This window comes from Bos grunniens, chromosome 13 (assembly GCF_055505025.1).
Source record: "Bos grunniens cultivar Pamir isolate PY7600 chromosome 13, Bosgru_T2T1.0, whole genome shotgun sequence".
NCBI classification, from domain to species: domain Eukaryota; kingdom Metazoa; phylum Chordata; class Mammalia; order Artiodactyla; family Bovidae; genus Bos; species Bos grunniens.
This window is the reverse complement of record NC_141177.1, coordinates 12,939,433-12,954,654: the sequence shown is the minus strand read 5'-3', so window position 1 is coordinate 12,954,654 and position 15,222 is coordinate 12,939,433. Positions and strand designations below refer to the sequence as shown.

Below are 15,222 nucleotides of genomic sequence, written 5' to 3'. Positions count from 1 at the left end.
TGACTTATTTGTCAAGGGAAGACATGCAGTGGAGGAAATTCATCAGGTGGCTTCTGGAAGGGAAAATGTCAGGGGGTTTTACGTGTTAGGGAAGGGAAGTTTGTTACTATGTGAATTAGGAATTGCCATTTGCACCCTGGATTGGACAGATGCATCTGTTGGTTTGTACATGGTCAGTTAATATAAGTCTTGCTGTGTATTGGTCAAGACAGAGCCTTCAGTTAGGTCTATGGATGGTCTTTTGATCTGGGGTCTCTCCAAGTCCATAGACGGTTTATTAGCTACAGCTGATAATAGCCAGGGTGCTAAGACATAGCACTCAGTGCTGCTGCCCCAAATGGAAGGGCCTTCTTTTATCTCTTTTTGCTCTCAATATACAGATGAGGAAGCTGAGACCTAGATAGGTCATGTAACTAGTGAATAGTGGAGCCAGGATCCAAACCTGCAAAGTCAGATGCCAAGTCTCCCTTATTAACCACTTCGCTTCAGGACCCAAACTCTAGGCTTGCCTGACATGTCTCCTGAATCCACCCAAGCCAAGGCAAGAGGCTGCCAATGGAGAATTCAGCAGTGGCACATGCTGGATATCAAGAGGCCTGATGGGAAATTCCGTGCCTATGCTTGCCAGGAGTTTTGGGAAAAGCATTTCCTGAGAGAATGGGGACATTTGTAGATGAAAGTCACCAACCATCAGGCAGTGCCTCTTGCAGCAGAAAACATGATCAGCTTCTGACATTAACCCCGGGGCAGGAAGGAGCAGCTCATTAAGCTCTGGCGGGGATGCTGACAGCCGCAGACGGGAGACCATGTTTATAAACGACTTAGAGTGGGAACCAGTGACACCTCATTACAGGCGCCCATCAAGGGCCTCTGCTTCCCTCTTCATCTTCCGCCATCAATCTTCCAGTGCAGAGCCTGTAATTAGGACCTGCATTGACTCTTGATCAATTTGTTTTGTTAGGCTAAGGAGGAACACAGCTGGTTACGTGTACACACTGAAAAGGTTGTCATATGAAAGGGTGTGTGTTTGCGGGGGAGGGTGGGGGATCGGGTGGGGGTGTAGCCAGGGTGCCTGGCTCGCCTGCAGCCACAGAAACATGCCTAAGGGACTCATTTCCTCTGGGGCCACCATGGCGACCAGGGATGGCAGTTCATATCCCTGAAATGAGCTGGGGTATCTGATACCGTCACTCATGTATCACGTGGAATCACTGGCTCCCATTTACTGAGTGCCTCCTGTGAGCCCTGCACTGTACCATGTGAGCTAATTCTTATATCAGACCTACCCGGCTTCTCCGGGGGAAAATGGAAATTTAGTGTGAAAAAATAACTGGCCAAGATCAAGAAAGCCCTGTTTGCGAGGTTGCCTTAAATTGTTGTTTTGTTTCATCACTAAGTTGTGTCCAACTCTTTTGCAATTCCATTTACTGTACCCGTCCCACTCCTCTGTCCATGGTGTTTCCCAGGCAAGAATACTGGAGTGGGTTGCCATTTCCTTCTCCAAAGGATCTCCCCAACCAGGGATCGAACCCATGTCTTCTACATTGGCAGGTGGATTCTCTATTACTGAGCCACCAGGGAAGCCCTACATTAAATATATAATGTCTTTTAATGTATACACTGTTGATACTAGGAACTCTCAGCTCAGTGTTGATGTAAATGGGAAGGAAATCCAAAAGTGTGGGGATATGTGTATCCCTAGAGCTGATGCACTTTGCTGTGCAGTAGGAACTAACGCAGAACTGTAAAGCAATTACACTCCAATGAAGAAAATTGACGACATAGTGGACCAGGAATGGGAAAAGATCTTTGGTTCAGCCCAGTGGGGGCCACTGCCGTGTCTAAAGAAAATGTATTGACTTGATGGAGTAAGGGTCAAGGGCTAGAATGAGCCCCAGTCTAGCAAAGAGGAGGCCCTGAAGGCTGTTGTCTGAGAATGTGTGATCTCCTTTGGGGGATTGCTGTCTGTCCTGTCAGAGAGTTTGCTGCTGAGATAAGCACCTCCTTAGGAGACAGACCACTACACTCTCGCCATCCAACTTGTCACTTTACCCTGTCGCATAGTCAGCTCCACTTGCATTGAGTCCAAATCACATGACAACTGTCTGCTGATGAATTGGCTTCCCCTAGAGATTCCCTATGGATAGATAATGGCTGATGTAGCCATTGCACTTCTCATGGTAAATTTAAATGATGGCATTTGAGTATAGGCATCAACTTATTGTAAGCTTGGTGAATGAGAGTCTAGCCTTGAGGGATGGCCACAACATTTAGTTATGGATAAGGACAAGATCCTGAGCATTGAGGTTACAGTTAAACAGCTACTCTTAATTAATTATCCTGGGAAATTTGTCCGATGTCTTTCCTGAGTGATACTGGGTCCTAGAGGCTCATCTTAAAATCCATGGCCATTACCTTTTAGTATCAAGGGAAGCAGGGCTTGATATCACCTTCCTAGTCTTTTTTTAAACAATTTGTTTTATTGAAGTATAGCTGATTTACAATGCTGTATTAGTTTGTGGTGGACAGCAAAGTAATGCAGTTATTGTTGTGGTTATTCAGTTGCTCAGTCGTGTCCGATTCTTTTTGACACCATGGACTACAGCACACCAGGCTTCCCTGTCCTTCACTATCTCCAAGAGCGTGCTCACACTCACGTCCATAGAGTCAGTGATGCCATCCAACCATCTCGTCCTCTGTTGTCCCCTTCTCCTCCTGCCTTCAATCTTTCCTAGCAGGGTCTTTTCTAATGAGACAGCTCCCTATCCATCTCTCCTCCACCTCACCTTCCTAATCGATCTCTTGGTACAGACTTTAGGCAATGAAGGTTCTGCCCTGGAGAAGATGGGATGGAAAGGGAGGTGGGAATGAGGGCTTCAAGATCTCCCAACTCTGCACTGCAGAGGAAGACACCAGGAATTGGGCTTTCCAGTCTGCTCTCTGGGTTTTATAAGTTGAGGCTCAGAGTTTGACTCATTCCTCGATCCTCTCTCTAAGGAGCAACTCAGAGGCTGGGCAGGGCCAGGGGGCCTAGGCCCTGAGGGAGGTAAGAAAATGATGTTCAGTTCAGTTTAGTCACTCAGTCATGTCCAACTCTTTGTGACCCCATGGACTGTAGCACCCCATGCTTCCCTGTCCATCACCAACTCCCAGAGCTTGCTCAAACTCATGTCCATTGAGTTGGTGATGCCATCCAACCATCTCATCCTTTGTCATCCCCTTCTCTCGCCTTCAGTCTTTCCCAGCATCAGGATTTTTTTCAATGAGTCAGTTCTTTGCATCAGGTGGCCAAAGTATTGGAGTTTCAGCTTCAGCATCAGTCCTTCCAATGGATATTCAGGACAGATTTCCTTTAGGATTGACTAGTTGGATTGCCTTGCAGTCCAAGGGACTCTCAAGAGTCTTCTCCAACACCACAGTTCAAAAGCATCAATTCTGAGGTACCATTTCACACCAGTCAGAATGGCTGCAATCCAAAAGTCTACAAATAATAAATGTTGGAGAGGGTGTGGAGAAAAGGGAACCCTCTTACACTGTTGGTGGGAATGCAAACTAGTACAGCCACTATGGAGAACAGTGTGGCGATTCCTTAAAAAACTGGAAATAGAACTGCCTTATGATCCAGCAATCCCACTGCTGGGCATACACACTGAGGAAACCAGAAGGGAAAGAGACACGTGTACCCCAATGTTCATCGCAGCACTGTTTATAGTAGCCAGGACATGGAAGCAACCTAGATGTCCATCAGCAGATGAATGGATAAGAAAGCTGTGGTACATATACACAATGGAGTATTACTCAGCCATTAAAAAGAATACATTTGAATCAGTTCTAATGAGATGGATGAAACTGGAACCTATTATACAGAGTGAAGTAAGCCAGAAGGAAAAACACCAATACAGTATACTAACGCATATATATGGAATTTAGAAAGATGATAACGATAACCCTGTGTACGACACAGCAAAAGAGACACTGATGTATGGAACAGTCTTATGGACTCTGTGGAAGAGGGAGAGGGTGGGAAGATTTGGGAGAATGGCATTGAAACATGTAAAATATCATGTATGAAACGAGATGCCAGTCCAGGTTCAATGCATGATACTGGATGCTTGGGGCTAGTGCACTGGGACGACCCAGAGGGATGGTATGGGGAGGGAGGAGGGAGGAGGGTTCAGGATGGGGAGCACATGTATACCTGTGATGGATTCATTTTGATATTTGGCAAAACTAATACAATTATGTAAAGTTTAAAAAAAAAAAAAGCATCAATTCTTCAGCACTCAGCTTTCTTTATAGTTCAACTCTTACATCCATACATGACTACTGGAAAAACCATAGCTTTGACTAGATGGACCTTTGTTGGCCAAGTAATGTCTCTGCTTTTTAATATGCTGTCTAGGTTGGTCATAGCTTTTCTTCCAAGGAGAAAGTGTCTTTTAATTTCATGAAAAAAAGGATGAACCCCTGACTAATACAGTTCATAATAAAAAATCAGACATGATGTTTTTCTTATGGGAAAAGTCAGTTCTTCCTGAATCTTGAGGAGGAGCCCAGATATAGGCTCAGAATATGCCTGCAAATTCTCTGATGGTCCTCACATTAAAGTGGGGTCTGCCCCTTTCCTTGAACCCGGATTTACTTTGTGACTGGATGACCAGCAGAGTAGGATGCAAGTGTTGCTTTGTGACTTGCAAGGGCAGGTCACAAGGGGAGATAGAGCTTTCTCCTGGTTCTTTTGTGATAGTCACATTTTGTTCCCTCAACCATGACATAGAAGTACTGAAGCTGTCATATTGTGAGGAAACTCAGGACACCTGGACGTGAAGGAATACAGACAACCCACCCCGCCTCTGCCCTGCCTAATTCCCGATCCGCAGAGTACATAAGCATAATAAAATAGTCGTTTTAAGACCCCTAAGTTTTAGGGTAGCTTTTAATGCAGCAAAATATAACTGAAATGTTTGCTGATCGTTATGGCTTGGAATTAGACCCTTAAATTGTTTGAGCCAAACAGAGCCAGACAGTGTCCACCTCGCAGGTATGAGGGTGATGTTGAACCTCTCAGCAGGCAGTAGGTTCTTAGCAAATCATGGTTTCCCGCCATTCCAGAAGGCCCTTCCCATGTCTCTTGGCCTGTTCTTTGGAGAACAGGGACCTTTACTGCAAAGTCAATAGGGAAGTTTTACATGGGCTCCACTGCCTGTTTCTAATTAAAATCATAAAACCCCTCTGTTAGCACCTTAATAACTTCTGCTAGGCTGAAGGCAAGTTTCATAAATAGAATTCTTAAAGGAAATCTGAAGCTACTTCTATAAAATAAAGAATCAGCCCCCAGGGCCTAAGTGCAGTTAACTGAAAAAAAAAAATATTTCCCCTGTTCCTAGGGCAGTAGCTCTCAAAGTGTATTGGAATCTTAGCTTGCCAAAAATGCAGATTTCTGGGCCCCAATGTGAAGTAAATACTTTTGTGTGGCCTGGAAATCCTGATTTTTAAACAAGCACCTCCATTCCATTGAATTTTTTAAAAATAGCTTTATTGAGATACAATTCATATATCATACAATTCACCATTTAAAATATACAATTCAGTGATTTTTAGTATATCCGTAGAGTTGGGCAATCATCAGCATAATCAACTTTGGAACATTTTCATCACTTCAAAAAGAAATCCTATACACATTAGCAGTTATCTCCCCATTCCTCCCTACTCTCCTTGCCCTAAGCAACCACTAATTTACTTTTATCTCTGTAGATTTGTCTATTCTGGACATCTCATATAAATGGAATCATATAATAGGCAGTCTTTTGAATGCCTTCTTTCACTGAGTATAATGTTTTCAAGGTTTAACCATCTCATAGTATTATCAGTACTTCATTACTTTTTATTGAATGATATTCTCTTTTATGACTATATCACAATTTATTCATTCATCAGTTGACAGACATCTGGATTGTTTCTACTTCTTAGTTATTATGAATAATGTTTCTCCGAATATTCATGTGCAAATTCTTACATGGATATATGTTTTCATTTCTCTTTTCATTTTTCTTGAGTATATATTTTCCCAGATTGGAATTGCTGAGTTATACTGTAACTCTGTGGCCAATCCTTTGAATAACAACCAGACTGTTTTACAGAGTGGCTGCGCCACTTCACAGTGGTCCCCACCACGTACAAGAGTTCTAGTTTCTCCACATCATTGCCAGTGCTTGGTATTATGTGCCTGTTTTGAGTATAGCCATCCTGGTGGGTGTGAAGTGTGCTTTTGAAGCTCATTGTGCTTGTGATTTGCATTTCCTTAACGGCTAATGAGAGCATTTTTCACCTGCTTATTGGCCATTTTCCTATCTTTTTAAGAGAAATATTTATTTAGATACTTTGATCTCCCCATTTTAAACTGTGGTAAGAACACTTTATATGCGATCTGCTCTCTTAACACAATTTTGAATATACAGTATTGTCATCTATGCGCACGTGGTTGTCCAGCAGATCTGTAGAAGGTATTCATCTTGCCTGACCGAAACTCTGTTCATTGACTTGGAGCTCTTTCTTTCTCCCTTACCCCAGCTGCTGGCAACTGCCCTTCTACTCTGCTTCAGTTGTCTATTTTAGATTCTTCATATAAATAGAATCTCACAATATTTGTCTTCTGTAATTAGCTTCTTTCACTGAGCATGGTGTCCTCCAAGTTCTTGCATGTTGTTGGACATAGGAGGCTTTCCTTTTTTAAAAAGCTGAGTAACGTTCCTTTGGGTCTGCATACCACATTTTCTTCATTCATTCATCAGTGGACATACAGGCTGCTTCCGCATCTTTGCCATTGCCAATAATGCGGCACTGTAGATGAGAAGGCAAATAAGGCACAAGTTAATGGGATGATATCCCATGTCCATGGATCAGAATACTTAATATTGTTAAAATGTCCATACTATTCAAGGGATCTACTGATTCAATGCAGATCCTATTAAAATCCCACTGGAATATTTTTTCAGACATAGGAAAAATACTCCTAAAATTCATATAGAACCATAAAGGATCCTGAGTAGCCAAATCAATCTTGAGAAAGAAGTACAAAGCTGGAGGCTTCACACTTTCTGATATTAAATTACATTGCAAAACAACAGTGATGAAAACAATGTGGTACAGATATAAAAACAGACATATGAGCAATGGAAAAGAATTGAGATCCCAGACATACACCCATGCATATATGATCAGCTGTATATATGGACCTTTGATAAGAGTGCCAGGAATTCACAATGGAGAAAGGATAGTCTCTTCAACAAATGATGCTGGGAAAACTGGATATCCACATGCAAAAGAATGAAGTTGGATACTTATACACAAGAATCAATTCTAGGTGGATTAAAGACAAATATGAGGCTTAAAACCATAAAACTCATAGAAGAAAACATAGGGAAACATCTTCATGATATTGGTCTTGGCAGTGATTTCTTGAAACCAGAACTACAGGTAACAAGAGCAAAGCTAGGGAAATGTGACTACATAAAATTAAAGAGCTGCCCAATAATGAAAACAATAGACTGAAAGGCAAAAGTATTTTCAGACTGTATCAGATAAGGCATTAATATACAAAGTATATAAGGATCTCTTACAACTCAATAGTGAAAAACCCAAATAACTAAATTTAAACGTGGACGAAGAACTTGAATGGGCATTCAAATAAGACATACCAATGGCCCACAGGTATGTGAAAAGATGCTCAACGTAACTAATCATCAGGGAAATGCAAGTCAAAACCACAGTTGGACATCATCTCACACCTATCAGGATGGCGGCTGTTTTAAAAAAGCAAAGGTAACACGTTGTACACAGGAATGTAATCGGTGCAGCCATTATGCAAAGCGTACGGAGATTCCTCAAAAAAATTAAAAATAGAACTACCATATAATCCAGCAACCCCACTCCTGGTTATATATCCAAAAGAATTAAAAGCAGAATCTCAAAGAGAGATTGACGTCCTATCACATGGAGACTCTGTATTCTAGGTTTCAGAGCTCAAGGACCCTCTAGGGAAGGGAGGGTGCTCCAAGGGGGACGGAGAGTGCTGTCCCTCTGGGAGCTGATGCAGAGGTCTGGCTGGTGCTCCCAGTGCAGTGCTCCCTCCAGTTCATCATCGTAACTCAGATGCCTCCATGTCCCTCCACCAGCCTGTGGATGGGCAGCTCATGACACCTCTGCCCACAGAAGAGCTCTGAGCCCCCATCTGCACACTGAGCAGGCATTCTGCCTATTCCTAGGACTCCTCTTGATTTGAGAACTCCAGGGGCACTTGCATGCACAGCCTGAGTATTTCCACTACCGCCCGTCTGCGGGTCTCAGTCACATCCTTTTGTTGTTGGTGAATTTAGCAACTGTTCTCTGAGTAGAAGGTGTCGCCCCTTTCCTGTCTCTTGAGGATGTAGCTTCTTGCACACAAGCGGAGCTGCTACCTGGGATCATTCTGCTTGTCTTGGGCCCTTGACCTCTTCCAAAGGATGGATACATTTACCAATGATTCCTATTTTAAATCCAGGCACTGTTCTGTGCACTTGATGTGAATACCTCTGTTTTCATGGAAGCTGGCTGAGGCTCAGAAAGGTTAAGTACCTTGCCCAAGGTCACCGAGGTTTTGAGGGGGCAGAGACTGGTTTTGAACTCAGGAAGTCCAGCTCTGAGTCGGCTCTCAGGCACCCTCTCCCTCTGAGTGTTGAGCCTGGCACGCTGTGAACTGGAATGCCTCCCCAGTCCGACCATGTGATCCCAGGGACATTTGCCTCACCAGACTCTCTTCTGTATCTCCAGCACTTCCAACAGTGCCTGACACTCTGCAGCCCAGCAGATGTTCCTAGTGAAGGAGTGTGCCTGTCCCAAGGTGTGAGTCATAGCAGAGCTTTTATTCCTTGTGAAAATTTTCGGTGTAGCCCTGACTGGACCAGGAGGAGAGCTGCTCCTGTCTTTAGTCACAGAGGGGGGTGAGGGGCGGAGAAGTTCCTGCCCATCCAGGGGAGGAAGAGCTGTGCCTCTGATTGAGTCATTGTGCCCCCCGAGAGGGACCCGCTGCCTGTTTTTGACAAGTCAAAAGCAGGGCTGGGAATTATGGGTGATCCAAAAACACAAATTTATGAAAATAGCACTCCCTGTGGAGAAACACTGGCTCAACTAGGAAGAGAAAAGCGGCACTGACGCTCCCTGCTGAGAACTAAATGGGAGAAAGAGAGCTCTTGTGGCTGCTGTAAATGCCTTCCATGGGAGAGGCCCGGAGATCATCTCCAGGATGCTGCAAGGGGCACTGATCCTATCTCAGCTCCATCACCAAGACCAGTGGACAGGCTTGGGCACATAGTCTGATCCTGGCTTGTCACTCACTCTGGCCAGAGTATCAAAAGTGAGCACAGCCCGGATTCTTCCCCAGGACCTACAGACAGCAGAGGGTGTCAGCTGATTCATTCCAGTGGTCTGTACTGGGGGTCACAGTCCTGTTACTGAACCAAACCTGGGTTTTCTCACCTGTGCAGTAAAGCCAGTGACGCCTGACATCTGTTGATGGTGCTGAAGGAACGTGGAGCATTTATTGTAAGGAGTCCAGGCAGCTAGTGCTCAGAAGGCCTGACTTCTCCAGTGGCTTTCAGGGAAAGGTTTTTAAAGACAGGATGAGGGAGGGGGTTCAGGGTGCAGGCTCAGCTCATGGATGTTCTTCTGATTGGTTGTGGTGAGGTAATCAGGAGTTAGCATCATCTACCTTCTGTTTCCAACTGGCCTGGGGTCTGTGGGCTTGTGGGTGGCATGCAGTTAACTCCTTCCACCTGGTGAGGGTTTCAGCAGCTCAATGGATATGGCTCAGAACATAGATAATAGCCCTTGAGGAGGAGCTTAAGGTCCTTGACTTGGTTTAATGGCTAAACTATTATTATTTTGTCTCGCTTGACTATTTTCCTTTGTTTTTACATTTTCTCACTTCTCTGATTAAATTTTTTCTTTGGCACTCAGGGAAGTGCTTATTAGGAAGTTACAGTTTTTCGATAAATAAGAGGCAGGTGGGAGACATGGGGGCAGGTCTGCCCCGGAAGACCCTCTAGGATCCTGCTCAGTTACAGTCCTGCTGTCTCAGATGAGTTTCCGTGTAAGTAGACTCTCAGACAAGAAATGCATGCAGTAGTTTTTTTGGGTAGTGGGTCTGCAGGGCATTAGGGAAGTGAGGCAGGGAAGGAAAAGCATGATGAGAATTCGATCCCATCGTGCTTTGAGGGATCCAGTCTTCAGCAGCCATGGTCTAAGCCTCCTTTCGGGGGTTATTATGACAATAGGCAGGTCCCCTCAGTGAAGGTGGCTTGAGGGGCAAGGGATGGGCTGATACCCGCAGTCAGATGTGGAATGACTGGAACCCTGCTACTGATTTGGAGGAGAGGAAAGCAAGAAACGAGCTCACTAAATACTGAGATCATATCCTGGATTTCCAGCTTGGCCTGTTGTTGGTGCATATGTACAAATACAATTAAAATATGTCTTGAAACTCACATCAAAATTAAGTCACAGTTTTTCCCTGGAACTACTGCAAACTTGCAGAGTTCTCAAGTTGAAGCGACCTGGCGTCTTCATTTGTGGGAGACCACATTTTCCAAAGTTTGGCACACAAGCAGCTATTTCCAGACACAGCTCCCTCATTGTTTAGCTCCTGGTGGATCTGTTCAGTCTGGAATTTCCCCAAGGCCTCTTGCCATTTGCCAGCTGAGCAGATTACATTGATTGATGTGTGTATTTCAACTCATGTTTAAGTAATGCAAATCTGCCACCACTCCCAACACTGACTGCAGTTTGTTCCCCCACATCTAGGGTGGAGGGCCTGGGTGTGCCGAGAAGCACAGGCAGAAGCCAGACCTGGCTCGGCCAGTTTCATCGGGGAGGCCTGGCAACTGAAACAGTCCTGGGCTCATACACGCCCAGCTGGGCACTCCAGGTGCCCCGAGTGGATTCTGCCAGGCCTGTCTCTGAGTGCAGGTGGGATGGTAGACTTATCTTAGACCTGCTTTCCCAGGGCCCAGAGTGACTGACCAGGCAGATGACTGGGGACACAGTTGACCTAAGTGGCTTCTTTTCCCCTCAGAAATCCTGTGGCTCTCAGTGATGTCCCAAGTTCAGTTGCTTCTGTTTTTGAAATTTGGAGCTTTTTAAAAAAACTTTTTATTTTGTATTGGTGATATCTGCTTAACAGTATTGTGATAGTTTCATGTGAACAGCGATGGGATTCAGCCATACATATACATGTATCCCTTCTCCCTCAAACTGCCCTTCCATCCAGGCTGCCACGTAACGTTGAGTATAATTCCATGTGCTATACAGTAGGTTCTTGTTGGCTATCCATTTTAAATATAGCCGTGTATACATGTCCACCGCAAACTCCCTAACGGTCTCTTTCCCTGGTCCTTTCCCCCAGCAACTATAAGTTTGTTCTCTAAGTCTGTGAGTCTCTTTTTGCAAGTTCATTTTTTTCATTTCTTTTTAGATTCCACGTACAAGGGATGTCATGTATTTGTCCTTCCCTGTCTGACTTACTTCACTCAGTATGACAATCTCTAGGTCCATCCATGTGGCTACGAATGGCATTGTTTCATTCTTTGTAATGGCTGAGTAATATTCCATTGTATCCATGTACCACGTCTTCTTTATCCATTCCTCTGTCAGTGGACATTTAGGTTGGTCACATGTCTTGGCTATTGTAAACAGTGCTCCAGTGAACACTGGGGTGCGTGTATCCTTTTGGAATGTGTTTTTCTCTGGATATGCCCAGTGTCATATAGTTGGAGCCTTTTTTTTGTTGCTGTTAGTGAAGTGTATTGATTTACAATGTTGGTGTATAGAAAAATACTTCAGTTATATATGTATGTGTGTATATATATATATATGTATAAGTACATATATATTTATATAAAGGGCTTCCCAGGTGGCTCAGTGGTAAAGAATCCACCTGCCATTGTAGGAGACTGGGTTTGAGCCTTGGGTCAGAGAGATACTTGGAGGAGGAAATGGCAACCCACTCTAGTTAGTATTCTTGCCTGGAAAATCCCATGGACGGAGGAGTCTGGTGGGCTACAGTTCATTGAGTTGCAAAGATGTGACTGAGAGACTGAGCGTGCATGCATATTTATGTAGAAGACTCTGAAAATAAATGAACACATTTATTTCAGATTCTTTTCCACTATGGTTATTACAGTATATTGAATATTGTTCCCTATGCTCTACAGTAAATTGTTTATTTTATATAAAGTAGCGTGTTTCTGTTAAACTCATACTTCTAATTTATCCTACCCATTCCCTTCCCCTTTGGTGCTCATAAGTTTGTTTTCTATGTCTGTAAGTCTGTTTGTTTTGTAAATAAGTTCATTAGTACTGTTTTTTTTTAGATTCCACATATAAGTGATATCTTATGATATTTGTCTTTTTCTGCCTAACATACTTTACTTTTTAGCATGATATTTTCTAGATCCATCCATGTTGCTGCAAATAGCAATATTTCATTCTTTTTATGGCTGTCTAATATTCCATTGTGTGTGTGTGTGTGTGTATGTGTGCTGCTGCTGCTAAGTCACTTCAGTCGTGTCCGACTCTGTGTGACCCCATAGACGGCAGCCCACCAGGCTCCCCCGTCCCTGGGATTCTCCAGGCAAGAACACTGGAGTGGGTTGCCATTTCCTTCTCCAGTGCATGAGAGTGAAAAGTGAAAGGGAAGTTGCTCAGTCATGTATGACTCTTAGCGACCCCATGGACTGCAGCCCACCAGGCTCCTCCATCCATGGGATTTTCCAGGCAAGAGTACTGGAGTGGGGTGCCATTGCCTTCTCCAGTGTGTGTGTGTGTATACCACATCTTTATCCATTCTTCTGTTAATGGACACTTAGGCAGCTTCCTTGTCCTGGTTATTGTAAATAATGCTGTTATGAACATTGAGGTGCATGTATCTTTGAATTAGCATTTTATCTTTTCTGAATATCCCTGAAAAGTGGGATTCCTGGAGCATATGTAAACTCTAGTTTTTTGAGGAACCTCTATACTGTTTTCCATAGTATTTTCCACCACTATTCCCACCAGCAGTGTAGGAGGGTCTGTTGAGAATTTGCAGCTTTGAAGAGCTGCCTCTAGACTGCTTCCCTCTCTACTCCCTCATTCCTCCCACACCTTCTTTAGTCCATCAGTTCAGTCGCTCAGTCGTGTCCGACTCTTTGTGACCCCATGAACTGCAGCACGCCAGGCCTCCCTGTCCATCACCAACTCCTGGAGTCCACCCAAACCATGTCCATCGAGTTGGTGATGCCATCCAACCATCTCATCCTCTGTCAGCCCCTTCTCCTCCTGCCCTCAATCTTTCCCAGCATCAGGGTCTTTTCCAATGAGTCAGCTCTTCGCATCAGGTGGCCAAAGTATTGGAGTTTCAGCTTCAACATCAATCCTTCCAGTGAACACCCAAGACTCATCTCCTTTAGGATGGACTGGTTGGATCTCCTTGCAGGCAAGCCTTTAACACAGGGACAGAGACATGGGAATTTAAGACCAAGGTGCTAACCCATGTCTGGGTCTATCCTCTGCACTCAGCTCACCAGGACTTGGGTTGATGAGACCTGGAGCTCAGTTTTCAGATAGGCCTTGGGCTCACCTTGGCCCCCTGTTCTCATCTTGCAGGTGCCTTCCCCCTCCCACCTGGCAGTGCCACACAGTAGACCAAGGCCCTCCCTATACGAGTCAGCACTGGGGCTCCTGAAGCCTAGGGTACTTCTCCTTTATTCTTGTATGGTGGTCAGAGATAATGTGCTCTTCTCTACTGAAAAACCTGGGCCAGGCTCAGACACCTCTTTCTCCTTAACTACTGAAAGCATCTGTAAATTGCAGTAGGGGTTGGCGAACTTTTTCTGTAAAGGGCCAGACTATTTTAGACTTTGTGGGCCTCGTGGTCCTTATTGCAACTGCTCACCTCTGCCACGTAGTTTGAAAGAAGCCTTAGACAACATGACTAAGTATGGCTGTGTTCCAGTAAAACATTTACAAAAATAAGCAGTGGGCTGGATGTGGCTTGCCGGCCATATTCTGCTAACCCCTGAATTAGAGTTTCAACTCTGAGAGTAGTTACATTGGTTGCAGTCATTTATTGAGTGCATGCCCAAAGTCCAGATTCTAGGTCCCATATCCAGAGGATCTGCATCAGTGGCTCTGGGTTGGTACCCACAAATCTGTATTTCTTAAAATTTCATGGATCATTAGGAAGTGTAGCTAGAAGTGCTGTACAAGTCATCTGCTTTTACTACTGGACCTACAACAGATACACAATGGGATCAGTGGCAGAACTGGGAGCAGAGCTCTGGTCTTCCTCCCCATCCAGGATCCCTTCTGTTTCCACCTGCCCATTTAGGGACTTCTGGAGCAGGAGACCCTCCCTAGAAAGCCAGGGGTATGATGAGCTCAGCTGTGGGCATCAGTGGGCTTGGACAATGGCATTAGTTCAATCACCTGCTATATAGCTCAGGAGGAACTGTCTACTCCACAGGTAAGCCCAGTGACAAGAATGTTCGTAAGTCACATGGTGGAGAGCATGGAGCTCCCTGGAGTGGACCTGAGAGATGGGTACCTTGAAAACAGGCCATCTCCTTGGCCCCAGGTCTTTGAAAAAAATCAACCTATTAGTAGAAGACTAGGCTGAGCCATTTTCCAGTTGAACCTTTTGTTCATTCACTTGTACATTCATTTCATTTTTCCTTCATGTTTTCAATTAGCATTTATTTAGCACCTGTTTGGAGCCAACTCCTGTTCTGGCATTCAAGAAATACAGCTGACTCAGATACTATCTTTATCTTTACTGTGATTCATGTGGCCGAGGTAATATATCTATGAGTGAGGGGTCAGTCTTTCATCTGAGTTACAGGTTAATTGGGGGCAGGACTCTGGGCTGTATCAGGTGTCAGCTTGGGGCCCAGGATCAGAGATCAGTCTCTGGTCAAGAAACATGGTGAAAGTCTCAAGACCACACCAATCCATTTCCTTGAACTTCATTGCTTAAGTGGCATGAATATGGGTGGATGTCTTCCATGGTTGTCTTTCTCATGACCTGCAACGTTAATCTTAACTATGATAGTTACATTCCCAAGTAACAGGGCCCTGTGACCTTCGACAATGTGGGGAAGGGACTTAGTAGCAGTTCAGAATATCTTCTCCTCATTACAGTATTCTCTGACC

The 15,222-nt window shown here is 44.4% G+C and overlaps 1 long non-coding RNA gene across 2 annotated transcripts in view; it reads left to right on the top strand.

Annotated features, from left to right (window-relative positions):
- LOC147360219 (uncharacterized) overlaps nt 1-15,222 on the top strand; it is a 71,798-nt gene that overhangs the window by 6,406 nt on the left and 50,170 nt on the right. The gene's annotated exons all lie outside the window — the stretch shown is intronic.